The sequence below is a fragment of the Gopherus flavomarginatus genome, chromosome 1, assembly GCF_025201925.1.
Source record: "Gopherus flavomarginatus isolate rGopFla2 chromosome 1, rGopFla2.mat.asm, whole genome shotgun sequence".
NCBI classification, from domain to species: domain Eukaryota; kingdom Metazoa; phylum Chordata; order Testudines; family Testudinidae; genus Gopherus; species Gopherus flavomarginatus.
Window position 1 is genome coordinate 143,387,710 of NC_066617.1, and position 27,692 is coordinate 143,415,401.

At 45.9% G+C, this 27,692-nt stretch overlaps 1 protein-coding gene and 1 long non-coding RNA gene across 5 annotated transcripts in view; one reads left to right on the forward strand and one right to left on the reverse strand.

Annotated features, from left to right (window-relative positions):
* FOXJ2 (forkhead box J2) overlaps positions 1-4,888 on the reverse strand; it is a 53,259-nt gene extending 48,371 nt beyond the window's left edge. For all 4 annotated transcript variants that reach the window (XR_007775989.1, XM_050965724.1, XM_050965735.1 and 1 more), the window contains exon 1: positions 4,627-4,888. The gene's annotated coding sequence lies outside the window, so the exon portion shown is untranslated. The remainder of the gene's footprint in view (positions 1-4,626) is intronic.
* A 5,202-nt stretch (positions 4,889-10,090) lies between these two features.
* LOC127057870 (uncharacterized) overlaps positions 10,091-27,692 on the forward strand; it is a 40,110-nt gene continuing 22,508 nt past the window's right edge. The window contains exon 1 of the long non-coding RNA XR_007776210.1: positions 10,091-10,314. This is a non-coding gene — a long non-coding RNA (uncharacterized LOC127057870). The remainder of the gene's footprint in view (positions 10,315-27,692) is intronic.

Sequence of the window (27,692 nt, forward strand, 5' to 3'; positions counted from 1 at the left end):
GAAGGGTGGGAGACTGGATGAGTCAGAGAGATTATGGAGTCGTTCACCTCTAAAGCACTACTACCCCACGCTGGTAGGACCGGATAGTTCAGCAGAATCAGAATGATTATTCATTATACATCTGCATTAATGGATGTGGTATTTGATATAACTCAAAATAAAACAAAGTCCCTGCTCCCATATGATCTAACGAAGGCAAAGGCAAAGCCAAGACAGGGTCACAACACCAGTGTGGAAGACCACTGATGAGGGCTCACTGCGCTGCAGCTAGGAAAGATTCCTGGAAGAAATGGGTTTTAAGGAGGAGATGGAGGATGTTTGGCATATGAGGACAGGGAGAGTGTCCTAGGCATACAGGGCAGCAGGATAGAAGGCCCAAAGAAGAGTAGAAAAAAAAAAGATGCAGAGATCAGTAAAGAGAGAACCGGGAGGAGTGCAGGAGAGTAGGAGGAAATCAGAGCAGAGAGGTAGGTGGAATGAAAATGCACAGGGCCTTAAAGGTGCACAAGCAGAACTTAAATTTGATGCAATAACAGATAGGAAGCCACTGAAGGGATTTGAGGAGAGTGCTGACATGGAGTGAGAATCAGCAGAGGAAAACTAGTTACAGCAACAGGATACTGAGTCTTTCACCTCTAGGGCATCAATTCCAATCAGGCCCCAGGTTGTGATGGGAGAATGGATAATAAGCTTTTCACATTTCAGTAAAGCCCCAAGAATTCCTTAACAAGATGGCCCTGAACTTTACTATAAGGTCTCTGGATTGAGCCCTTTTGGATATTCTGCACGAGCTTCATTTACATTTTAAAATGGAGGTTTTAAAATGAGTTAAATATGAAAATGAATAGTGCATTCAGTACAGTCTCCCCTGTTATTCATTTGCATATTAAATGCAATTTATTTTAAACTGTCTCCACATTTTCACTTTTTTAATATGCCACAGATTTTTGTGCTTACAGTGCATAACTGTATCATAGACATTTTCATAGTGCAAGCTGAAGATTTTGAGAGCAGGATAGGGAACAGCTGGGGCTATTGGTACATAGAGAGGTGTGGGAGGCAGTGTGGGAATGGGAAGAGCACATTAGCTAGATGTTTCTCTTAAATAATCAGCAGTGAAACAGATAGTGATTATTGACATTTAAATAGTTATCTTTATATTTCCAGGTTAACATCCAATAGAGATGAATGGGCAGTTCACACCTCTTAGAGCCTGAATGAGTAGCTTCTGCAGACTCAAATATCTGAGTCATGTTTTCAAGGTTATCTTCAAAACCATCAGGCCTAGAAATATAATTTATTTTAAAATGAAAGCTGAGATTCTGAAGCACTATTCTGCAGCTGGAGAACTCCCAGGGCTCTGCCTGTAAAGTAATGGTTACAATCTGGCCCTAGATTAGGGCGACTAGATGATTACTGGGGAGAACTGGGGAAATGAATTGCTTGTCTTAGTCCAGTTCTTCATGGACAGATGCCCATATCACAAATGGCATTAATAGTCTCCCTGCTGACATTCTCAGCAGAGGCCTAAGGTCTGAATAGGTCATGGAGACCGAACTCCCCACTACAGGTGGCTACACAAGGCCAGGGCTGAGGTCCATTGGTGGGAATAGTGTATGGAAGATGCCTACATTGCTGTGGCCCCTGGGGTTAAAAAGAGAACCAAGAAACAGACTAGCATTCAAGGTCAGTAACATTTCTTAAAGCAAAAACATTGAATTTACAAGTGTCCCACCTCCCTGAATTCAATAATTTTCACAAGGATCAGGGATTGCAACCAGATTCCAAATTGGGTACTAACATTCATCCTCCTTAAATTGTCCCTGTTATTTCAATTCAATATGGCATTGCCTGATCCCTTATCCTGGTCCCAGGTACTGTCCATAAAACCATAGGTTTTAAAACAAAATCCAAGGAACTAACAAGACATGATGAGAGTAATGTTATATGCTATCATTCATTTAGGTAACCCTTGTCCTGCCCCTTTAATCTCTCTCATTTAATGTGAAATCTTATTTAGGGCCTGACCCTGAAAGGTACTGTGTACCCTCAACTCTCACTGACTTCCTTGGAAATTGAGGACACTCCGCACCTCAAAGGATTATATTGCTTATATTGTAAGGATGAGATTTTCAAGCCTGAGCGCCTGAAGTTAGGCTTCTAAGTCAATATTCAGGCAATTAAATAAGTAGCCTCATTTTCAAACTGCTGAGCACCTAGCAGCTCTCACTGAAGTCAACTGTGGGCTGATGGACACTTACGACAATCAGGTCACTTATTTAGGTGGATTTAGAAGCCTGACTGGCACCCAGGTTTGAACATCTTGGTTACACTCCTAAGGACATAGACCTGTTATTTGTCTGTAAAGCACCTTGCACATTCATGGAGGTTAATATTCTTCCCTTCCTCTCCCACCTTACCCCTTTATGTAACATCCTTGGTGCAGGATGGCTGCAGCATTCCACCCCAGAGGCAGCAGCATTTCAGCCTTGGGTTAACAATCACAGAACTGTAGAATCATGTAACTGGAAGGGACCTTGAGAGGTTATCTAGTCCAGTGTCCTTCACTCACAGGCAGGACTAAGTATTAAGACCATCCCTAACCCAATCCACGTAAATAAGTAGCAACAACAACAAAAACCAGCAAACCATACACCCCTCAAGTTACTCCCTCCCCTGGATTTACCAGCAGGTCCTGGCTTCTGCATATCTGTCTTTCAGACTGCCAGCTTTTCAGGGCAGAGATTGTCCTAATTTGTGTGTCTAGAACAGCACTGACTACTCTGTCAGCAATTAATGAATAAATAACAAACAATTATGCACAGACCCCACACAGCATTCCGTCTTGCAAAACTTTCATATTTACCAGGTTAGCCACAAAATCTAAAAACTCATCCTTTATCACAATGACAGAGAAGAATGAAAATGCAAATCTTTTATACACCCCTCAAAATATTACTTGCTGTGGACAAGCAGAATTTTGCATGGCTGGCATACACATTCAGTAAAGTGCTGTGGCATCCGACTGAACCAAAGGCACTAGAAAAATGTCAAGTCATTATTGTAAGAGCTGGGGCAGAGGAAGGTAAATTAACCCCAAGAGCAGGAAGAGTCAGTAAATCCCTTTGAGTGTACGAAGCCCAAATTGCCTCAGTTATTGCCTTCCTTGCACTAGACAAGGAATTCTACTCAAAGCAGATGGATTGCAAAACTAGACAGCAACAAGTGGGAGGGCATCTTACAGCACCCCCAGAACACAAACATTATGGTTTCAGTCTCCCTCTGTAAAATCCACTGTGCCACCCTAAGACTCACAGAGAGGTCAAAATGCAATGGCAAAGGTGGGGAGTCATCTGGGGGTGACCTCACACACTTTTGTCTGAGCTTACTGTCCAGTTACACCAAGGAATCCCTCTTGATCCTCATTCTTGGCTTTCCCTGTTACTATGTATTTTCCTACTGGAGTCTGAGTTAGTATTTGTCACAGCAAGGGATCCTTTGGCCTTGGATTTCCTTGTGACTGTCTCAGGAGAATGAATTTATGCCAGTATCTTGAACAGGGAAAGGGATACCTCAGGCTGAGATTTATATGGGATTGTCTTTGGGGTGCTGCATCTGCTAAAGGAATCTGAATTAGTCTCTTTTGAGGTGATGTCTCTTTTGGACTTGATCTCCCAGTGAATGACCCAGGGTAAGTGTGTTTTCTGGGGAAGGAGAAGGAGCACTGTGCTAGTGTCAGAGGGCTCCCTTGGTGTGGGATTTAACTATCCCATTTTCACAAGGCAGCAGGGCCTGTACCCCATGACACAAGCATCAGGATTCACATCCCCAAACCCTAAATAGAGCAGGATCCACATGTGAATGGTAGTAGCAATGGAATGGATCCTCATAGTTCTGAAAGGGGGTTCCACCAGCACTACCACAGAGATTTTCATTCTTAGACCCCGGGTACGATGGAATTCACACCAAAGGGCACCAATGCCAGGATTCATTCCCATAGCCCCTGCGTACAGTGGGATCTACATCCGAGAGTACTAATACTGATATTCACACAACTCCTAGTTCCAAGCACAGTGGGTTTCTCCAACCCCTAGGATACTAGCAGCAAGATTCACACACATAGCCTTATGAGCAATGCATAAAACACACCCCTAGGGCACAAGTGCTAGGATTCACCCTTCCTCTCCACAGTCTTTTCAATCAACATAATCCTATAATCCTACGTATTGCCCCCTGGATGACAGAAATGTATTTCATGTTAGTGATGAAGGCTGAGTCCACAATAAAGTCAATACAGTAATGACTGATGGTGGATGGGGAATGCCAGAGGGACTTGGATACAATTCCCTGCGGCTAGGGTCTCCAAAAAGCAATGCACTGGAACAAAAATCAGGCCAGCTCTTTATAATGAATAAAAGGAGACAATTAATTCCAGAAATAAAAATGGAGAAAGGCACACCGAGAAAGAAGGATGGGGAGAATTCAGAAATGGGAAGACAGAGAGAAGATGGAGAGAGCTACAGAGAGGTATAGACAGAAGAGAAAATTGATGGGAAGCGAGGATAGAGAGGAATAGACAGAAGGAGAATGAGGGGAAAAGAGGGGTGATGTAATGTGGTCACTCACTCTGTCTGGAAGGTTTTCTGTAGGGAGGAGGGCGTTATCTCCAGCACTGGTTTTGGGGGTGCTGCCCTTCACACTCCTCCACTGGACTCCATCCTCAGAGCATTGCTGCCAGCTATTCCAAGTTCTTCAGATTTTGAGAGGGAAGAGGTTGTGGATGAAGTCGGGACCCTGAGAGGTAGAATGATCTGCTTGGGGCTGTCTGCCCTCTAAATTGCTGGGTGGTATCTAGGATAGGGATCTCCTCCTTTCTCTCTTCTTTAATAGCTAACTATTTAAGGGGTGTCACTTTGGGGTGATATTGTTTTCTTCTCCCCACTGGCTCTCTGGTTATATGGGAGTTCAATTCTCCCTTCCCTCCCTAACTGGGGGTCCCTTTTCTCTTCCCTATAGGTTCACGTCCCCTTTTGGGGCAGGCAAATCTCCCCCTTCTCTGGAGGAGTTCCTCTTACTAACTGTGGATATTTCAAGGAAGTCTCTTTTCTCTACCCTGGTGGCTGGCTGACAGGTGTTTCTCCCTCACCTTACATGGGATATTTGGGATAGTCTTTTTATAGGAGTGTGGGGCTATTTCCTCTTTCAGGGGGGAGTGCCCCTTGCTAGGTTGGTATCTAGAACTCTGTTCTAGGCACTGCCAGTCGGTGAGGGGTGTCTCTTCCCCGGGCCTTGCTTTCTTGTTGGGTACTGAATGGGTGTTAATTAATTACTGGGTAACTATTTGGGGTTTTGCTTCTTTCTGGATAATTATTTGAGGGCTTGCTCTGTCCCCGATGGACATAAGGGGTCTCTCTTCCGGAGGTTCCCCACCGACTGTCTGGCTGGGCTTGGGAAAAATGGGGGAGGGGGTGTCTTCTTGTCTATTTTAGATCTGGAGGGATGGGGGAGGGTGTCCCTCTGCGCCCTCTGACGAGCTCCTGGGGAGCTGAGGGTGGCTCCACACCGGATGGGAAGGGGGCTGCAGAGTCTCACCCCAGTCAGTGGGCTACCTCCGCCGCTTGGCAGATATTTGGGGCTGGGGCTCAGGGAGCTGCCTATGAGGCTCTCTCCCCACGGCTGGGATCTGGGGTCTCTCCCGGGGACGGGGCTGTCACCCCGGGCTGGCTGGGGGCTGTCCCTGGCTTCCCTCTCCCCAGGCCCCAGCTCCTCTCGCCCGGGCCCGGCTGCCACTGGAGGCCGCGGCGGCTCTTGGGCCTGAGCTGGGCTGGGCGGCCACCTCCGCCACCTCCCGCCGGGCCTCGGGCTCGTTCCTGGGGGGCTCCCTGGGCTCCTTGCGGGGGGGGCCCGTCCGGGCGGCGCTGAGTCTTCCCGGGCCCCGCCGCTCCCACGGCTGCTGCGGCTGCGGCTCCACTGCAGGCCCCGGCTCCTCCCCGGCCTCCGCTCCGCCTCCCCCGGCTCCCCCCGGCCGCGGCCACCCCCGCCTGCCCGGGTTAAGGAGGCTCCAAGAGAGGGGGGGATACCCCCCCGCCCCAACACACCTAGAGAATAACCCTCCTAAACCCACCCCAAGGAATAACTTCTTAAACCCACTTGGAAATTACACCCCCCCCATCCGTTTGGGGAATATCGACCCGATCCATAATCCCAACCCACGTAATATTCCCCTACACGATCATCTTCTTAGTAACACTAGCACACACACATCAGTATCCCTGTGACAAATCAGGCACTAATCAGGCTTGGAAAGATTAGATTTTTATCAGTAAATGTTGGTAAATGTCAATTTCATACACACAAACCAATGAAAAAAATATTTTCATGATAATCAAAATGTACAGTTAGGCAAAGTAAAACAAATGCTATTTGTGAATTAATTAGAGTTTGATTTAATAATATTTGTATATATTGACGTGATGTTGACTATTAGTTGTTAATGGTTATAAAGCTTTAACTTCTTGAATCTCAGCATCTACTGTCATTAAATACTATTACACCCCCTAATTTCCCACAGCTGTAAATTTTTAAATACAAATCTAAAAAATGCTTTAAAGTAAATATTGATATTATCCATCAATATATAACTTTCCTGCAATCCTGCATGTAATAATGCCCCTCCAACCCAGATGATAATTTTATCTCGGTGAGATAATTCAGATATGCATGATAAGCTCACCGAACCCATGTAATGTCCCAGTTCATAATGATCTCTTACCATCCCTGAGCCTATGTGGCTGTTAATCCTCTGGTGCTATCCCCTCACCCTGAGATAATCTTTTAACCCTACCATTTGATTATCTCCCCAAAACCATTAAATCTGGTAAGAATCCCCACAATCTATTTGATAACCTACTCCCAATCTTCCACGTCCTCATGGGGGCCTCAACTCATACGATAATCTCCCCCCAACCCAGATGATAACTTTCCTAACCCTCTAAATCTTGTGGTAATCCCCTCCATCGAATCCCAGTCGGTGTAATAATCTTCCTTCCGTCCCAGACCCTATTGTGCAAGGTTCTGAACAAACAGAACAAAGTGATGGTTGCTGCCCCCAAAGAGTTTACAATCTAAGTGTAAAACAAGACAAAACAGAAGGAGACAGAAAAAGAATAGAGTAGTCCTTGTGTAATTTATTTTTATACTAAATTCAATTTATGATGCCCCTATATTTTCAAGCTGTCAATAGGTTTTTATGTAGAAAATGCTTGACTGAATGGTGAATATATCCGGGAAAGCTGGAGATTTTGACAGATGGATGGTCAGCACTTGTGGTTTTTGGTATCCAGAGAGGTGAGGGAGCTGGCTTGTTTTTGGCAGTCAGGACCCCACAGCTTTTGAAAGTGGGATGGTGGTTAATTTCTACATCCTAGCCAATAAAGGCCTGTTTTCTCATTCATAATTAACAGTAGTGGTAAACAGATACCTTTGTAATCTAATGTGACCTGAAGATACTGTCATATTTTTATTTCCCCTTAATTATAGTTTTTAAAACCATGTGTTTCTTCGGGTTTTACTTTACTATTCCTGAAAAAAATGTACAAATGAAAATTTCCTAAATACCATGTTCCCAGTCTCATTCTTCCTTATTAAAATACATACTGTATATCCCTATGTAATATATTAGCTAGTGCCATCTATTCTTTGGGATCTTGATCAAGATTTTCAGAAATAGGAGCCTAACACTGAGCACTTTAAATCTGTGTTTAGGTACTTGCCTGATTTGCAAAAATGCTGAGCGCCCAATAGGTTGCACTAAGGTCAATGCCTAAACATGCATTTAGGAACCTAATTTTACACCACTATTTCATCAAGTGCCATCTCTTACCTGTATAGTTTCTTGTGTCTCAACACATAAAGTTCCAAGTGACAAACTCCTATCTCCCCATATGCTAAATTCTTTTCCTTTGGTGCAATACATCCTCCCATTTTGTAATCTTATGCCCAGCACTGTGATAGCCACATATCCTGAGTAATAATTTAACAAACACTATATGATAATTTTATACCTTTCTGGCATGATATATCCTACATGTTAATTTCATAATTTTGTATTTTATAATCTAATATACCTCTTTAAAATAACAAAAATAATCTCATACTCCCTTAGAATAATTCACGACCCCTGTGATTATCTCTTATTTCCCTGTGGGATAATTTAATTTTCCAATGATAATCCCACCTGAAATAATCTATGTCCTCCACTGAATATAATAAAAGATAACCATTTAATAACATAAATTATCATGAAAGAATATCTCCTCCAAACAATAGATCTTTTCTGCAGCTCCACCCCCCGCTCCACTCCAAATGCCTTGTTCCATACAATAATTGACCACTTTACCACAATGTGATAAATTTACATTTTCCTGCTGTATATAACACACAGCTCTCATATGTGGTCTCATGCCATATACCTATGTGACTCTCCAGGATATAAAATACCTACCCTCTTTAACCATCCACAGTTGCACAGACATATTTTCATTCATGGGGTGACAAGGGGGCTGCAGGGCAGGGCCAAGGGACATTGGCCAGGCACTGTGGGTGCCCAGGACTGGAATAGCAGGGGAGCTGCAGGACAGGACAGAAGGGCATTGGCAGGGCTGTGTGGGGAGCCCAGGACTGGAATAGCAGGGCTAAGGTTTCTGGGGCTCATTTTGTTTAACATCTTCATTAATGATCTGGATGATGGGATGGATTGCACCCTCAGTAAATTTGCGGATGACACTAAGATGAGAGGAGCAGTAGATACACTGGAAGGCAGGGATAGGGTCCAGAGTGACCTAAACAAATTGGAGGATTGGGTCAAAAGAAATTTGATGAGGTTCAACAAGGGCAAGTGCAGAGTCCTGCACTTAGGATGGAAGAATCCCATGCACTACTACAGGCTGCGGACCAACCGGCTAAGCGGCAGTTCTGCAGAAAAAGATCTGGGGTTTATAGTGGATGAAAAGCTGGATATGAGTCTGAAGTATGCCTGTTGCCAAGGTCAATGACATACTGGGCTGAATTAGTAGGAGCATTACCAGCAGATCAACGGAAGTAATTATTCCCCTATCTTTGGCATTGGTGAGGCCACATTTGGAGTATTGTATCCAGTTTTGGGCCCCCCACTACAGGAAGGATGTGGACAAATTGGAAAGAGTCCAGTGGAGGGCAATGAAAATGATTAGGGGGCTGGGGGACATGACTTACGAGGAGAGGCTGAGGAAACTGGGATTCTTTAGTCTGCAGAAGAGTGAGTGGGGATTTGGTAGCTGCTTTTAACTACCTGAAAGGAGGTTCCAAAGAGGATGGATCTAGACTGTTCTCAGTGGTAGCAGATGACAGAACAAGGAGTAATGGTCTCAGGTTACAGTGGGGGAGGTCTAGGCTGGATATTAGGAATCACTAGGAGGGTGGTGAAGCACTGCAATGGGTTACCTAGGGAGGTGGTGGAATCTCCTTCCTTACAGGTTTTTAAGATCAGGCTTGACAAAGCCCTGGCTGGGATGGTTTAGTTGGGGTTGGTCCTGCTTTGAGCAGTAGGTTGTCACTAGATGACCTCCTGCGGGCTTGGCCACTCTAATCTATGCCATGGGCCAGGCTGTGTGGGGAACTGGGAGCAGAGTGGGGGGGAGAGATTGGCAGGGCTGAGGCTCATTGGCAGGGCTGTGTGAGGAGCCGCGGGGGGGCTGCAGGGATGTGTGAGGACTTTCTGGCCAATTGCGCGGATCCACCTTAAGGAGCTGACTAAGCCCCACACGCAGCGCCCAGGCGGCTCCTCCCAGGCCCGTGTCGAGCCCAGCCTGGGAACGTGTGGTTGAGGCGAAGAGCCGCAGGGGAAGCCACCCGGGAAGCGCCACGGGGCGTCGTATTATCGGGGCTCCAGGCGGCGGCTCCCCGCCCCGGGGTTGGGGCTCGAACCCTCCATTCTCGGGGGCGGGGGAAAGCGCTCGACAAACGCTGCAGCTCAGCCCGGCCCCGCCCCCTGCGCGGGCGCCCAGTCGGCCTACGGGAGCACCGCGCTCTGGGCAGGGGCCTGCCGCGCGCACTCTCCGCCCCTCCCCCCTTATCAGCGGTTCCAAGGGGGATTGACACCCTCCCCCCTCTCAGGCCCGTTCCCGCTACCTCCCTCATTCCTCAGTGCTAATTGGAGGGGGATAAAAATCTATTCTCCGTCGCTGATTGGCTGGTGATCCCATCCATCAGCTGGCGATGGAGGGCAATCCGCCGTCCGATTGGTCAAGGATGGGAAGGAGGCGGTCCAGAGAGAGAGTAAGAAGGAGCTCCCATTGGTTACCAACTATATGTCAATCAAGTGGCGTGTCGAGCGTGGCTGTGCGGGTTGGTTGCGGCTCAGGGGACAAGGTCCGGGGATGAAGAAGGGGGCGGGGAGCAGTTGTTGCTTGTAAAACAGGGGCGCTTCCTGTCCAGCGTGACAACTTCCGGCGAACCTTGAACGGTTTGAGGGGGTGGGGGCGACGCAGACGGTGTGTGTCGTGTGGGCGCCTTGCCTGCGGGCTGGGGTGTTCTCAGGTGTCCACGTCAGCACCGGCCCGTCCCCGGCTCCGCCCGCGGCAGGCTCCGCTGGGGCCGGGGACACGTGGGCGGCAAAGCCTCTCAGCGCTGCGGGTCAGGCCCGGCTTGTTCTGCTGGGCCTGCGGGGCGCATGGGCTGGTGCTGCTCTGTGCCTTACCTGGGTGGTCAAGCCGCGTTTGTAAGTGTGTTTCCCTCAGGGCCTGTTTCTGTGCAGCACTTGCTCTGGCCGCAGTGTTTCATGCTGTGGTTGTAGCCAGGTTGGTCCCAGGATATCAGAGAGCGAGGGAGTGATTGCTTTGTGGAAAGTACTCGCCCACAAAGCCGTCTCTGTAGCTGACCTGTCAGGCCTCAGCTCCAAAGGAAACCTGTACAGTGCTTTCAAAAGACCTACCTGGAAGCTTAAATTCATAAATTTTCTAGATACTAAAAATCATGGACTGAACAGAGACATTGGCTTTATGGCTTATTACAACAGTCTATAACCTATTAACAATCCCAGTTGTTTTCTCTTCTATGCCTCCCTTTCTCCCTCACTCGCTATGACTGGAGGGGTGTTAACAGGACACTCCACCTTGAATGGTCCATTGAAATATGTTTTAACTACTTATGCTAAACAATAGTCTGTTCCACCTTGTATTTAGCTGTGGCACTGTGAGGGCAAGTCTGCACTAAATGTTGGCATACAGGTGCCAAAGTAATTACATCACTTGTACATGTCTACACTTTGTCCCTTGTGTCTGTGGTGCATGCCCTGACCAGGCATGCTTGTACTGATTGGATTGTCAGTGTGGGATGGTTTCTGAAAGCCAATAACTGTTTGTTTATGTAAGCCAGGGGTTCCCAACCTTTTTCTGAGGCCCCCTAACATGCTATAAAAACCTCCACGGCCCACCTGTGCCACAATAACTGGTTTTCTGCGTATAAAAGCCAGGGCCAGCATTAGAGGGTAGCAAACAGGGCAAGTGCTTGGGGCCCCATGCCAGTTGGCACACGCAGAGCTGCGTTACTTCAGCTTCAGCCCTGGTTGGTGGGGTTCAAGGCCCTGGGCTTCAGCCCCATGCAGTGGGGCTTTTGTTTTTCAATGTTGAGTCTAATGCTGACCGTGCTTGAAGGGCCCCCTGGAACCTGCTCATGCCCTCCCAGGGGACCCTAAAACCCTGGTTAAGAACCACTGATGTAAGCAACACAGTGTTTACAATGACACTGTATCGACCTAATTACATTGACATTGATTCTACACCTCTTGTGAAGGTGGCATTATTAAGTGGGCATAGCACAAGAAAAAACGGGTGTACTCTGGCCATGAAAAAATTCAGGCTGGAAAAAATTCAGGCTGGAAACAAGAAGGTTTCTAACTATCAGAAAAGTGAAGTTCTGAAAAAGCCTGCCAATAGGAGCTTTGGGAGCAAACAGTTTTAAGAGACAACTGGACAAATTTATGAGTGGGATTGTATGATGGGATTGCTTGTGCTGGTGGGGGATAGGTCTCGGCAGCCTTAGAGGTCCATTTCGGTTTATGTCGTATGCTCCTAAAATCTCATGCTTCATGGCTTCAGCTACTCACTTGCAGAGGTCAGGAGGAGATTTCTTCCCTGCACCCCTAATGTATTCTTAAGGTTTTTGTGGTGTGTGGGTTTTTTTTTCTCCTTTTTTCCTCTGAAGCATTAGAGATAGCCACAGCTGGAGATGGGACATTGGACAGGGTGGGCAGGTGCTCTGAGGTGGCATCTCTCTCTCTCAAGTATGTGACTAGCTGGGTCTTGCTCACATGCTCAGGGTTTAACTGATCGCCATATTTGGGATCGAGAAGGAATTTCCCCTCAGGTCAGATTGGCAGTGACAGGGGCTGGGGATGGAGAGGGGCTGTTCACCTTCATCTACAGCTTGGAATGTGAGCCACTTGCTGGGAACATCTGGGTATATCTCACCACCTAAGTCACTTTGTGGATTCAGGCCTTAATCTGGATCAAATCTGGAGACTGTTTTCCAGGAGGAACAATGTTAGACTACCCTCTAGCTTTGTTATTAGGTATGGCCTGTGTGAAGGTTTGGTTTTGTATTGCTCCTCTCTATAGGTGCTTACTAAGTTTGAGCTTCTGGAGTCTGGTGGTAGCACAGTTAAAGACTCCCCACCGAGAGTGCTTTGTTCCTGGCTCCCATGAAGATTCTAGCTGACCACAGTTACTGCAGTGGGGTGCAAAGAGAGGGTCTTTGAGACAATACAGATCTTGCTCATTAATAGTTTTAACAAGAAGAGACCTGGATCTTACATGGATTTAGAAGAGAAATTCTACAAATTAATAATGTGAGACTTTCTATCATGCACAAATCCCCATCTCCAACCCATTCAGGACTGCACAACAAAATAAAAACCAAGTGCAGTATCAATAACACATTTTGAAATGCCACTGTCTAATAATACAAACGCTGCAAGACAAAGAGAGGGATCCAAAACAAGGGGAGGTTAAGGATCATAGGGGAAAGGAATTAATATAATGCCATCAGTGGTTCTCCTAAAAAACACCTTTGTAAGGAAAAAAAATCCTTTCAAGTGAGTATTGCCACTAAAAATGGCATCATGAGGCTCCATGCTGGTGTCTCAGCAATCCCCACATTAGATCTGTTCAGTTTTCTCTAACAGCTGGTCCTGCAAACACAAGGTAGGATCTGACAGTTGGGCTTGGTTCTTCTGGTTCGTGCATCACAAACAATAAACATTTTGCATTCAGAACTCAGTTAAAAGTTCTTCTGTTGATGCACGAGTGAGAAAAATATCCCAGCAGTCATCATCCCTTAGCTGTGTAGAATCTGCAGGGTAGACAGGAGTGAAATAGCTGTTAAAATCTTGTTTTATTCACTGAAGTTAGCAGATATGACTGAAAATCACACAGGGTGAAATCCATCTCTTCATAGAGGGGTAGCACAAGGCCTATGCCTGCTTAAGTTCAACTCATGCCCACTGCAGAGGGATACATTTCACCCACAATGACGAGCAGACCTGAGTAAGAAGTCATTTTAATACAGTCACTTCAAGGTAGAGCTGCCCTTTAAGGTGTTGGTAAACCTTAAGAAGAGAAATGAAGAGCAGAGTGAGGAACGATGGTAGAGTGTGGTTAGGGCATTAAAGCTTGATACTTGTGTGATGCAGTTTTAAGTCCCTGCTGTGCCACAGGCTTCCTGTGTGACAGTCATACACTTCACAGGTTTCTAAACTAACTGTAGACAGTTCAGTAAAACTTCTGCTCAATGTGCACATGCAGTCAGAAAAACATATGATGTTAAGATACATAAGGAATGACATGGAGGTTAGTACAGAGAATTTTATAGTGCCTTTATATATCAGTGGTGTGCCCTGATCTGGATACTTTGTGTAGTATTAGTCACACCATCTCCAAAAGGCTATTGCAGAACTAAAGGGTGTTCAGAGAAGAGCAACGAGAATGATCTAGGACCTGGGAAATCTCTCATATGAAGAGAGATGATTAGTATTGTTACTTTAGAAAGGAAACAGATATGAGGGGATGTGATAAAAGTATATAAAATAATGAAGGGCTTAGAGAAGGTAGATCAGGAACTTCTGTTCTCCTTTTCTCATAAACCAAGAACAAGGAGATATTTTGTTAAATTAAAAGGTGAGAAATTTCAAACTGATAAAATGAAATATTTTTTCACACAACGTGTGATTAAACTGTGGAACTCATTGCCACAGGAAGTAATTAAAGCCAAGAACTTAGCAGGATTCCAAAAGGGACTGGACATTTATATGGATATCAAGAATATCCAGAGTTATAATTAATAGTGACATATTTTGAAGAGATATTAAACCTTGTGCTTCAGGGTTTCAGTCAGTCTCTAACTATTAGGGACCAGGATGAGACATATGTGGGGGAGGGCAGATTAGCTCCCATCTGCCTACTAGAGGATCCTGACATCTCCCTCTGAAGCATCTGGTACTAGCCACTGTCAGAGGCAGAATGCTGGATTAGATGGACCTTACATCTGATCCACTATGGCAATTCTTGTATTCTTATGTGTCCTTGGGCAAGTCACTTGGGGCCAGATTTTTAAAAAGATTTAGGTGTTGCTTGGCTGAGCGGAGTAATGCCTACCCCTTGGTGGCCCACAGTCCAATTGGAATTTTCAGCCCTGTGTGAGGTGGCTTTGCCTAGGCTCTCTATAGAATGCATGAGGATAGTTAAATGCCTAAGAAAGGCATTCTCAGGAGCCAGATAGCAGTGTGTGGAGCCGCCTAACCTAGCCAAGAATGAAATGCTAGAGAGGGAAAATGGGGTGTGGGGGGAGGCTTAGGTGCCTAAGCAGCTGACTTGGTGTGCCTGGCTGATCTACTTGGGATCCTCAGCTGTGAATGCTCTCTTGGAGTCTGGCACCTAAACCAAGTCAGCTGCTTAGGTAGCCCATGCCCTAGTAGCCAGTCATCTTTCTCTGTCTGTCTCCAGCTCATGCTTGATACCTCTCTCACATTTGCCTTATGTTCCCCTGTGCACCCAGCTGTCTTCCACCCACCTCCCTCTGTGGGGTCTGATGAATTTTAGGCAATCTCAGAGTACATCTACAGGATTGGGCCCTTCTAGCAAAATAGGTGTTCCCTCACCTAGTTTAAAAATCCTGCTTTGGGCTTGTGGCTTGAGCTAGGGCACTGAGCAACTCATTCGCCTTGGGGCAGCAGCAGCACTTAGGTCCGTGGTTCTCAATCTATTTAACCATTGTGGGCCATCTATGTAGCTCTCTATGCATGGACGGCAGGTCACATAGGCGGGAGGAGGCTGTGCCTCCCCAAACAGCCAGGCATGGCCCTGGCCCCCTGCTCCCAGCGTGCAGTGGCTCTAATCCTGCTCCAGCCCCCCAGTGCTCCGGCTGGGGCTGCATGCTGCCTGCGCTCCAGAGCTGGGGAGGCTGGGGCCACCCGCCTTCCCGGCGCTCTGGGTCTAAGAGGACTGTGGCCACACGCTACCCAACCTCCCTCCCACGCTCCGGGGCTGGGGAGGCTGGGACTGCATGCCGGCCGCTCTCCCGGTGCTCTGGGGCTGAGGGGCTAATCTAGAGCAGGACCAGGTTGGTGGCCACAGTGTGGCAGGGGGCTCTGGGCTCCAGCGGGGAGGTGTGTGTGTGTGTGTGTGGAAGGGGCAGGGCTGGTGGCTAGCCTCCCCAAGCCAGTAGTTCATGTGTTGCCCATGTCTCTGTGTTATGTAGGCCACATCCACACAATATATATACTACCTGTATGGCCCTGAGGAAGTCACATGAGCCGCAGCTGTGTGCTGATTGGGCCACAAGCAGGCTGTGGGTTGAGAACCACTGGCTTATGTTCTTTTAAAACTGTTGACTGGTAGAACCTTAAGCACCTACGGAGTGAGGCAGTGCCTGAGCGACAGTATTGAAAATGTCATGGCACCTACATGATGGATTTAGTCGACTATTTGCCTCTTTAGAAGCCTAATTCCCTTTAAAAATCTGATCCTTGGTGGCTGATCCAAAGCCCATTAGAGCTGATGGAAAGACTCCATTGACTTCAGTAGGCTTTGGATCAGGTCTATAGTTTCTGTTCTGCAGTTCTCAATCTGTGAGATGTGGATAATAGCACTTTCCTACCTCACAGGGGTGTTATGAAGATAAATACCTTAACGCTTGTGAGGCACTCTGATACTATTGGGATGGGAGCCATGTAAGTATTTCAGATAGATAGTGAGCCTCAGATGGTAGGGCCCAGAAGTTTGCTGAGATACAGTTGTGTATGGTGTGTCAGTACAGGCTCAAAGAACAGATCTCAGTTATAGCCCAGTCCTTTCAAAAGTTACTATATAAAAGAGGTGCCTTCTTACTCAGCAGATATGTTCCCAGGATGTGCTCTGACTAATCTGCTGACTCAACTGATTAAAATAAGTTTTTACTGTTTTTATGCCCATTCGCCCTGCTGAGTCAAAATAGCTCAGTGAGCAGAAGCTGAATTCTATTCCTTCCTTTGCAACATCAACAGAATTGTGTGCTACGTTTCAATCAGTTGTACCTGTGCAAACCCATTGAAGATTGTGCAGTAGTATAGGTGTCACTGAGGGCAGATTTTGGCCTGCAGAACTTTGTTATTGGCAATGATGCACAAGAAGGAAAGGTTGATGCTGAGGCTGAGGTGGTTGGTCTGGTAGTAGAAAAATCTTTTTTCCTTTTTTTGCTTGAGCAGATCTGATTCAGGAGTGGCTGTGAAACAATAAACACAGACCCACACAATGCCATATTTCTGGTAACTTTTCAGAGAAGAGCCACACCTCACAGACTCTAAAACACAGCAGTACTCGTTTACAGTCACTTTTCCACTTTGGAGGTGGCCAGTCTGAGAATTAGGCTGGACGTAACATTTGATCACAATAGCTCAAACTGCTGAACAGTCATGCCATTTCATCCTGAATGAGAGGCAAGCACATCAAAAAGTAAAGGACGTCAAATCCATTGAAGTTGCACATATGCTACTTAAAAAAAAAAAAAAAAAAAAAGTCTGAGAAGATAGCCTGAGCACCACTGAGCAGAAAGGGAACCAGGAAGGTAAGGAGTAAGCCAATATGGCTAAATGGCAATGTCTGAGAGGCTATTTGAGTCAGAAATTCTTCAAAATTTGGAAACCTGACCCTAGTTAAGCCAATAACCAGGAATGCAAATTAAAGCAGGCAGTATGTAAGAGGGCAATTGTGTGCATGTGTTGTGTGTGCATCTGTGACCAGCTTGTCATTCCATGATGTTTCAGTGGGTGGTGCTTTTGTCTTGGTGGTACCCATCTCCTCTCTGGGAAGTATCAAAATGGAGTTTGAAGAACAAATAGCTAAAGGTGTAAAAATGACTCTCTAAGTCTATCAAAAGCAGAAAGACTGTGAAAGAATCCATGGGTCTTTTGGATCACCAGAGGTTAAAGGGAGCAATTAAGGAAGATAAGGACATTGCTGAGAAGCTAAAGGTTTATTTGCACAGAGGATGTTGAGAAGATACCTACTCCTTCTTGCTCTTTTTTGGTAACCAAGCTGAGGTCTCAGAGGACAAGGTGTCAGAAAAAGAAGTGCGGGAGCAAACTGATATTTTGTAGGGCTGTCAGTCAATCACAGTTAACTCACACGATTAAAAAAATGTAATTGTGATTAAAAAATTAATTGCAATTAATCACACATAACAGTAGAATACCAATTTAAATTTATTAAATATTTTTGGATGTTTTTCTACATTTTCAATATTGATTTCAATTACAACACAGAATAAAAAGTGCACAGTGCTCACTTAGTAGTATTATTTTTTATTAGAAATATTTGCACTGTAAAAATTATAAACAAAAGAAATAGTATTTTTCAATCCACCTCTTACAAGTACTGAAGTCCAATTTCTTTGTTGTGAAAGTGTAACTTACAAATGCAGATTTTTTTTTTTTTGGTTCCATAACTGCACTCAAAAACAAAACAGTGTAAAACTTTAGAACCTACAAGTCCACTCAGTCCTACTTCTTATTCTGCCAATCGCTAAGACAAATAAGTTTGTTTACATTGATGGGAGATTGTGATGCCTGCTTCTTAATTACAATGGCACCTGAAAGTGAGAACAGGCGGTCACATGGCACTTTTGTAGCTGGCGTTGCAAGGTATTTACATGCCAGATATGCTAAACATTTGTATGTCCCTTCCATGCTTCGGACATCATTTAAGAGGACATGCTTCCATGCTGACAATGCTCATTAAAAAAAAATGCATCAATTAAATTTGTGACTGTACTCCTTGGGGGGAGAATTGTATGTCTCCTGCTCTGTTTTACCTGCATTCTGCCATGTATTTCACATTATAGCAGTCTGGGATGATAACCCAGCACCTGTTTGTTTTAAGAACACTTTCATAGCCAGTTTGACAAAATGCAAAAAAGGTAGCAATGTGAGATTTCTAAAAATAGCTACAGCACTCAACTGAAGGTTTAAGAATCTGAAAAATGCCTCCAAAATCTCAGAGGGGTAAGGTGTGGAGCATGCTTTTAGATGTATTAAAAGAGCAACACTCTGATGTGGAAACTACAGAACCCAAACCACAAAAAAGAAAATGAACCTTCTGCTGGTGGCATCTAACTCAGATGGTGAAAATGAACATGCATCAGCCTGCACTGCTTTGGATCATTATCATCAGCATGGAAGCATGTCCTCTGGAATGGTGGTTGAAGCGTGAAGAGACATATGAATCTTTAGTGCATCTGGCAAATATCTTGCAATGCCGGCTACAACAGTGCCATGTGAATGCCTGTTCTCACTTTCAGGTGACGTAAACAAGAAGCAGGCAGCATTATCTCCTGCAAATTGTAACCAACCTTGTTTGTCTGAGCGATTGACTGACCAAGAAGTAGGACTGAGTGAACTTGTAAGCTCTAAAGTTTTACATTGTTTTATTTTTGAATGCAGGTTTTTTTGTACATAATTCCACATTTGTAAGTTCAACTTTCATGATAGAGAGATTGCACTGCAGTACTTGTATGAGGGGAATTGAAAAATATTTTTGTTTGTTTTTTACAGTGCAAATATTTGTAATAAAAAATAAATATAAATTGAGCACTACACTTTGTATTCTGTGTTGTAAATGAAAATAATATATTTGAAAATGTAGTAAACATTCACAAATGTTTAAAAGAAATGGTATTCTATTGTTTAACAGTGCGATTAATTGCAATTAATTTTTTTAATGGTGCGATTAATTGCAATTAATTTTTTTAATCACTTTACAGCCCTAATCATCTGAAAATCAATAAGTCACAAAGCCAAGATGGGATATATCCAAGTGTTCTGAAGAAGCCCAAGTATGAAGTGGCTGAGCAGCTGCTAACAAAAATATGCCATCTCATAAAAAAAACCTAACCATCGGTCCAGAGGATTGGAGGGTTGCAAATGTTGTTTCCGTATTTGAGAAAGGGGCTAGCAGTGATCTGGCAAATGATTGATCAATAAGGCTTATACCTGTACCTAGAAAATTGGTTGAAAAGATAATTTAAAACAATAACAAAACACCTGGAAGATGATGATGTGATAGGGTCTAACCTGTACAGATGCGGCAAAAGAAAATTGTGTTTCATAAATCTCTTACATTTCTTTGAATGTGTCAGTAAAGTAGTGGATAAAAGGGAACCAGTTCACAATTTATTTAGACTTTAAAAAAAACATTTAACAAGGTCTTGCACAAGAGGCTAACAAAGAAACTAAGTTGTCATGGGGTGAGAGGGAAAGTATTGACATGAATCAAAAACTGGCTATGAGACAGAAAGCAGAGAAGGAATAAAAGGTCAGTTTTCATTATGGCAAAAGATTAAGGTGTGGGTATCAAGGTTCTGTATTATGTCTCATGTTGTTTAATGTATTTATTACCCGGAAAGGTTGGGGGTTGAGTAGTGAGGTAGCAAAATTTGCAGATGACCCAAATGTATGTAGGTCAGGCAGGAGCAGAAAAGACTGTGAGGAACTTCAGAGAGACCTGACGTGCTAGGTGAAAGGGAAACACGATGGCTGAGGGCAGGATGGTGGCCATGATATGAGCTGGAGTGGCTAACTTTTTTCTCTGAACGTGGGCTCCCAGTGTGACACTGTGGCCAAAACAGCTAATACGATCCTGGGATGCATAAACAGGGGGCTCTTGCATAGGAGTAGAGAGGCTATTTGACCTCTGTATTTGGCACTGGTGTGATTGCTACTGGAATACTGTGACCAGTTCCAGTGTCAACAACTCAAGAAGGATGTTGACAAATTGGAGAGGGTTCAGAGAAAAGCCATTACAATGATTAAAGGATTGGAAAACATGCCTTATAGTGTTAGCCTCAAGGAGCTCAATCTATTTAGCTTAATAAAGAGAAATTTAAGGGGTGACTTAATTACAGTCTATAAATATCTATATGGGAAACAAGTATTTAACAATGGGTTCTCGAAACTAACAGACAAAGGCGTAACACGACCCAATGGCTGGAAGTTGAAGTTAGATAGGGTTGCCAACTTTCTAATTACACCAAACTGAACACCCTTGCCCCATCGCTTCCCGAAGGCGCCGCCCCCCGCTCACTCCATTCCCCCCTACCTCTGGTGCTCGCTCTCCCCCACCCTCACTCACTCACTCATTTTCATCAGACTGGGGAAGGGTGTTGGGGTCTGGGAGGGGGAGCCATCACTGGAAAGGAGTTTGGGTGCAGGAGTGGGCTCAAGGCTGGGGCAGGATTTAGGGTGCAGGAAGGCTGCATACTCTAGGTGGCTCTTGCCTCGGGGGCCTCCCTGGAAATGGCAACATCCCTAGGCTTCTTGGTGGAGGCGTGACCAGGGGGCTCCGCACACTGCCTCCTCTCGCAGATGCTGCTCCTGCAGCTCCCATTGGCCACGATTCCTGGCCAATAGGAGTTGCGGAGCTGGCACTCAGGGTGGGGGCAGTACGTGGAGCCCCCCTGGCTGCGCCTATGCTAGGAGGAGCAGAGGGACATGTCGTTACTTCTGGGGAGCCACGTGGAGCCAGGTAAGGAGCCTGCCAGCCCTGCCAACTGGACTTTTAACGGCCTGGTCAGCAGTTCTGACTGGAGCTGCCAGGGTCCCTTTTCAATCAGGCATTCCGGTTGAAATTGGATACCTGGTAACCCTAACGGTAGACCAATTCAGACTGGAAATAAGGCATAAAGTTTTGAGAGTGAGGGTAATTAACCATTGGAACAATTTACCAAGGATTGTGTTGGATTCTCTGTTACTGACCATTTTAAAATCAAAATTGGATTTTTTTCCTAAAAGATCCTCTCTAGAAAATTATTCTGGGGAAGTTCTATGGCCTGTGTTATACAGGAGGTCAGATGAGATGATCATAGTAGTCTCTTCTGGCCTTGGAATCAATGAATCTACGATTCTAACATTCCTAACAAATTTGACCCAGAATAAGAATAACGTGGCAACTTTATTCTTGGTGCAAATAAAGGTGAGGGTCTGAGAAAGAATCTTATACACAGAATAAGGTTTCTGGAATGAAGGGAAGAGAATGGAGCTTTTCTAAAGGAATGGATAGGAAAGTATAGGGAGAAAAATCTTTTGTATTTATTCCACCTATTCATCAACTAACCACCAGATGGCAATAAATATCTATGTGAACATATTCATTGGCAGGGCATATATTACTTCTGTATTTCAATCACTTTGCTGGCTGAAAGAGTGATGCTAACCAGATGGGCACCCAGACACAGGAAATCAGAAACAGCAAGGGGTTGTTTCAGGGCAGTACTGAAATGTATCATCACAGCTTTGTGAGGCCTCCTCGGACTGAAGTAGCGGGGGGGGGGGGGGGGGGGGGGGGGCTGCAGGCCAGGATTGAGGTGTATCTGCAAAGCTGTGTAGCGGGTCCCAAGACTGGATATCAGAGGCAGCTGCAGAGCAGGTGGTGATCCCAATGGCCTCCCTAGATTTTATTATCGGATTTAAACTAATTTGCTCCTGTATTGTCAATTGTCATTTTGACCTCCAACCTGTCAGATGACTGCAGCTGTTGCCATAGCAACCGGCTTGCCCTTCCCTCATTCCCATCAAGCCCCTGGGAAGCAGTCAGCTCTCAGTCAAGCTTTATGTGGGCCGTCTATCTCCTCCTGGTGTCATTCCAGCCTCTGCTGCTGCTGCTGCAACAGTCCCTGTTTTAGGTGCTTAACTCAGGCGCTTTTGAAAAAACCCACAAGGAACCAATCTGCCTCTTTAGATACCTCAATCCCTTTGTAAATCTAGCCCTTAGGGATTTTCTGCACAGGAAAGTCAGACTGGTATAAGCAAATATGTCAATTTAAACACCTTTATAGCTACACCAAAAAACTCCCTGTGTGGACGCTCTTTTTCCAGTATAAAAGTGCTTTTTTTCCAATTTAGCTGCTGTCGCTTTGGAAGGCGCTGTGATACTGGAACAAGAGTGCCACATGGGGGTTATACTAGTGTAACTATTGTGGTTTACCTATACCAGTATAATTATACTAGTACAACTGGAAATACCTCCCACGTCAACAAGCCCTTAGGCTCTGTGTTCCTCAGTTCCCCAGCTGTAAAATGGGATAATCGTACTTCCTTACCACATGGTGGTGTTATAGGGAGAAATACTTTAAAGACTGTGAGGTGCTCAAATGCTACAATAAGAGGGGTGGGGAAGCATATATGTACCTTCAGCATTAGATGGAGGTTTAGCTCGGTAGCAGGAAGAGAAGCAACAGCATAAGGGAAAGGAAAGAAAATGGAGGGAGTAAATGAATAAAAGAGCCAAACTGAAACTGGTGAAACAGAGAATGGAGAGAGATTAAATCTATAGTAACATGACAAGGAGGCTAGAGTGAATCAGAGAGAGAGACAACAGCTTAAAATGGGGTGACAGATTGTAGTGGAAAATGCAGAAGAAAAACTAATGTAGAAAAAGGAAAAGAGATGAGAAAAAACCAGAGCCAGACCTTTCTCAGTGATTTTCTGGAACATAGTTTGCTGATTATGTTAATAGAGGCTCCCATGTGAAATAAATGTTTTACTCACATTGGTTTGGACCTCACATTATGAGTTCGTTTATCATGTCCCAGCAGAGGTTGGTTGATTGGAGAGGATCCTCTACTCACCCGCAGAGATTTGACTTCGGTTGACTTAACTTAAAGAAAGAAATAAAAAAGCCTCACAAAGTGAAGAGAAGTCTGTTTCTTTGGTGGTGGTTTTTTTGTTTTTGTTTTTTAATTTAGTTGGTCTAGAAAGCCTCTGAAAACTCAAAGAGCCCCACACAGCGGCACAACTAACAAGAAACATCACTGCTCCTCTGGTTTAAAGTATCCGTACAGATCCTGAGCACAAGCAGCAGCAAGCCACAAAACTATCTTTTCAATCCAGGGAGAGTGGATTCAGTAGTCTGCATAGCAAGAAAAGGGTTTTTGCTAAGGGGAGATCAGTCAGATGGCTGAATTCCAGTGGGCAAGTTAACAGCTTCTCCTGAAGAAACTTCAATCTATACAGTCCATCTTGTGCACCAAATGAGGCTGGAATGGAATGGAAAAAATAGTTTGTGTCCATGTAACTAAAGATTGTATCATAATGCAGGAGCAGAGTTAAAGTTGTCCTGTGCCCTGCCCCCAAGAGCTGCCTCCTTGCTCCCTCCCCAGATATCCCCCTCACTGGGTGCAGGCTGGTCCCTGCCCCCCATAGCTGCCTCCTCTGCCCCCACCCCCGCTGAATCCTCCTCACTGGATGCAGGCTGATCCCTTCTCCCCAGAGCTGCCTCCTCTGCCTCCCTCCCTCCACTGTACATGACCCCACCATGTAGAGAAGACCTTAGTGCATAGCAGGCTCATGTGAGGTAGATTTATACCCTGGCTTTAGATGCAAGAAGTGTTGCTATAGACAAGGCCTTAGCGTAGTGCCTTATGTACCAGACAATGCAGTCATTAATGAACATGAGTCATGTCCATCTGATGCTTAGTGGCAAGGTCTTTGTGAAATGAATTGGTGAGTCTCAGTCTGGTCTCCAGAAGGACAGACACACACCCACATCGTAAAATAACGGTTGAGTTTTATCATCACGCTCCTTTCAGTTAGCACTACTGAATCACTTGTCTCAGCTACAAAGACTAAGAGGCAAAGGACTGAATGAGCTATGGAGACTGAGGTCCCCTCTAACTACTCCAGGGCAGGATTGAAGCAAGGGTTGCCAGGCATCTGATTTTTCAACTGGAATGCCAGGTCAAAAAGGGACCCTGGAGTCTCTGGTTGGCACTGCCGATTGGGCCGTTAAAAGTCCAGTCGGTGGCACAGCGGGGACCCAGGGCTAAGGCCCGCCCTAGCTCTGTGCAGCTTCTGGAAGCAGCCTCCAGGTCCTTGCGGCCCACAGGTGCCAGAGCAGCCAGGAAGGCTCTGCGCGCTGCCCCCACCCTGCATGCTAGCTCCACAATTCCCATTGTTCGAGAACCCGCAATCAATTGGAGCTGGAGGGGTGACACCTACAGGCACGAGGCTGTGTGTGTAGCATCCCTGGCTGCTTTGGTGGCTAGGGGCTGCAGGGACCTGGAGGTTGCTTCCTGGAAGCTGTGATAAGCGCCACCGGAACCCTGAACCTTCTGTCCCAGCTTGGAGTCCTCTCCTGCACCCAAACTCCTTCCCGGAGCCCGCACCCCCCAAACACCCCAACCCCCTACCCCAGCCCAGAGTCCCCTCCTGCACCCCAAACCCCTCATCTCTGGCCCCACCCCAGAGTCTGCACCCCCAACCGGAGCCCTCACCCCCCTCCTGCACCAACCACCTGCCCCAGCCCAGTGAATGTGAGTGAGGGTGGGGAGAGTGAGCAAGGGAGGGAGGGGGGATGGAGCGAGCAGGGGGCGGGGCCTTGGAGAAGGGGTAGGGGAGGGGTGTTCGATTTTGTGTGATTAGAGAAAGTTGGAAAGACTAATTGAAGCATGCTGGTGGGGGTAAGGGAGAGATTGCTTTGCTGCTGCCCATTCTGAACCAATCTGGTAGCTAAGAGAAGGATTCAGCATCAGGGCTGTTGATCTGTCACCTTTTGGCAGGAACAAATTCACTTTAAAGAAGAAAAAGGGAGAGAAAGAGATGAAGGAGGGAGACAGGAGGAAGGATAAAGAAACAGATGGGAGACAATAGGGGAACTCAGGAAAGGGAACAGTGGAGGGGACAGAGAGAGAAGGAGGAAGATAAGAGAGAGGGAGAGATGGCCAGCACCACCAACCAGGCCATTAAAAGTCCTGTCAGTGGTGCTGCTCAGCTAAGGCAGGCTATTTCCTACCTGTTCTGATGCTGCGCTGTGCCCTGGAAGCAGCCAGCAGCAGGTCCAGCTCCTAGGTGGGGGGACCACGGGGCTCCGCATGCTGCCCCCATGCTGAGCACCAGCTCTGCACTCCCATAGGCCAGGAACTAGCCAATGGGAGCTGGAAGGGGTTGGTTCCTGTGGATGAGAGCTACATGGCACCACTTGCGTGCCTCCGCCGAGGAGCCAGACCTGCTGTTGGATTCTTCTGGGGTGCAGCGGGGTCCGCAGTGCCAGGACAGGCAGGAAGCCTGCCTCTGCACCCCTGCTGCCCTGCTGACCAGGAGGTCAGCCTGTGGCCCAATCCCATGCCCCAGCCCTGAGTACCACCCCCCCAAACCCGAAGCTCCTTCCTGCACTCCAACGCCCTCATCCCCGGACCAACCCTAGAACTTGCACCTCCAGCCCAGAGCCTTGACCACCTCCTGCACCCCAATCCCCTGCCCTAGCCCAGAGCCCTTTCCCATGCCCCAACCCCCTCATCCCCAGTTCCATTGGGTCATGGATATTAACAATTTTCTTCAACTGGGTCACCAGAAAAAGAGTTTGAAAACCACTGGCTGTACTAGACCAACTTCTGCTGGTGGAAGATACAAGCTTTCAGTCACACAGAGCTCTTGTTCAACAACTGGGAAAAGTACAGAGGTAGTCACATGAATGACATGATGCGGCTGGGAGAGTGAGCAAGAGGGATGCAGCGACTGGAATTTACTCTCATCCAGACACGCCTGGAATGTTCCCCTCCCACCCCACACTACACTTCCAGGCCTGGTTCACCAACTTCCTTTCCCTGTAGGTTTTTACTCTGTGTTTTCTAATGACGTGAAGAAGTTCATCTGAAGAGCAACAAGAATGATTAAAGGTCTTGAGAACATGACCTATGAAGCAAGGCTGAAGGAATTGGGTTTGTTTAGTTTGGAAAAGAGAAGACTGAGAGGGGACATGATAGCAGTTTTCAGGTATCTAAAAGGGTGTCATCAGGAGGAGGGAGAAAACTTGTTCACCTTAGCCTCCAATGATAGAACAAGAAGCAATGGGCTTAAACTGCAGCAAGGGAGATTTAGGTTGGACATTAGGAAAAAGTTCCTAACTGTCAGGGTAGTTAAACACTGGAATAGATTGCCTAGGGAAGTTGTGGAATCTCCATCTCTGGAGATATTTAAGAGTAGGTTAGATAAATGTCTATTAGGGATGGCCTAGACAATATTTGGTCCTACCATGAGGGCAGGGGACTGGACTCGATGACCTCTCGAGGTCCCTTCCAGTCCTAGAGTCTATGAGTTTATGAGAGTCTATGAACACACTGGAGCTGTTTCCACATACCTCTCATGGGGCCCCTGACTTTTAGCCAGAGAAAAAGAGGATTAAAATTGTGACTGTACAGGATCTCCAGATGAAGGTGTATCTGTGTGGGGAACCCAGCACTGGAATAACAGGGGGTTGCAGGTCAGGACTGAGGGGCATTGGCAAAGCTGTGAGGGGAGCCCAGGGCTGGAATAGTAGGGAGTTGCAGGATAGGACTGAGGGACACTGGTAGAGCTGTTGGGGGAGCCCAGGACTGGGATAGCAGGGGGGTTGCAGGCAGGATTGAGGGGCATGGCAGAGCTGTGTGGGGAGCCCAGGACTGGAATAAGGGGTGTTGCTGCAGAGCAGGATTGAGGAGCATTTGACAAAGCTGTGTGGGTCAAGAAGAGGTCATCAAATTTTCTTTAACTTAACAAAAAAAAAAACAAAAACCAAAACCAAAACACCTGTGCATTTGATTATTCCTTCATTATGTGTAGTACATTGCATTTATCTTTACTGAATTTTATCTTGTTGATTTAAAACCAATTCTCCAATTTATCAAGATAATTTTGAGTTCTAATCCTGTTCTGCAAAGTGCTTGCATCGCTTCCCAGCTTGAGGTCACTTGCAAAATTTATATCCATATTCTCTACACTATCACCTGTGTACCAGACCCCAGACAGACACCTACAGAACCCCAGTTGATATGTCCTCCAAGTTTGATAGTGAACCATTGATAACTACTCTTGGAGAATGTTTTTTCAACCACTTGTGCACCCACCTTATAGTAATTTCGTCTAGAATGTATTTTCCTAGTTTGCTTATGAAAATGGCATTTGGGATTATATTAAAACCTTACTAAATTCCAGATATATCATGTCTACAGCTTCCCCAGTATCCACTAGGCCAGTTGTCCTGTTGAAGAAGGAAATTATGTTGGTTTGGCATGCTTTGTTCCTGACAAATCACATCTTATTATCCTCTAGGTTTGAACAAATTTATTGTTTAATTGTTTGTTTCAATATCTTTCCAGGT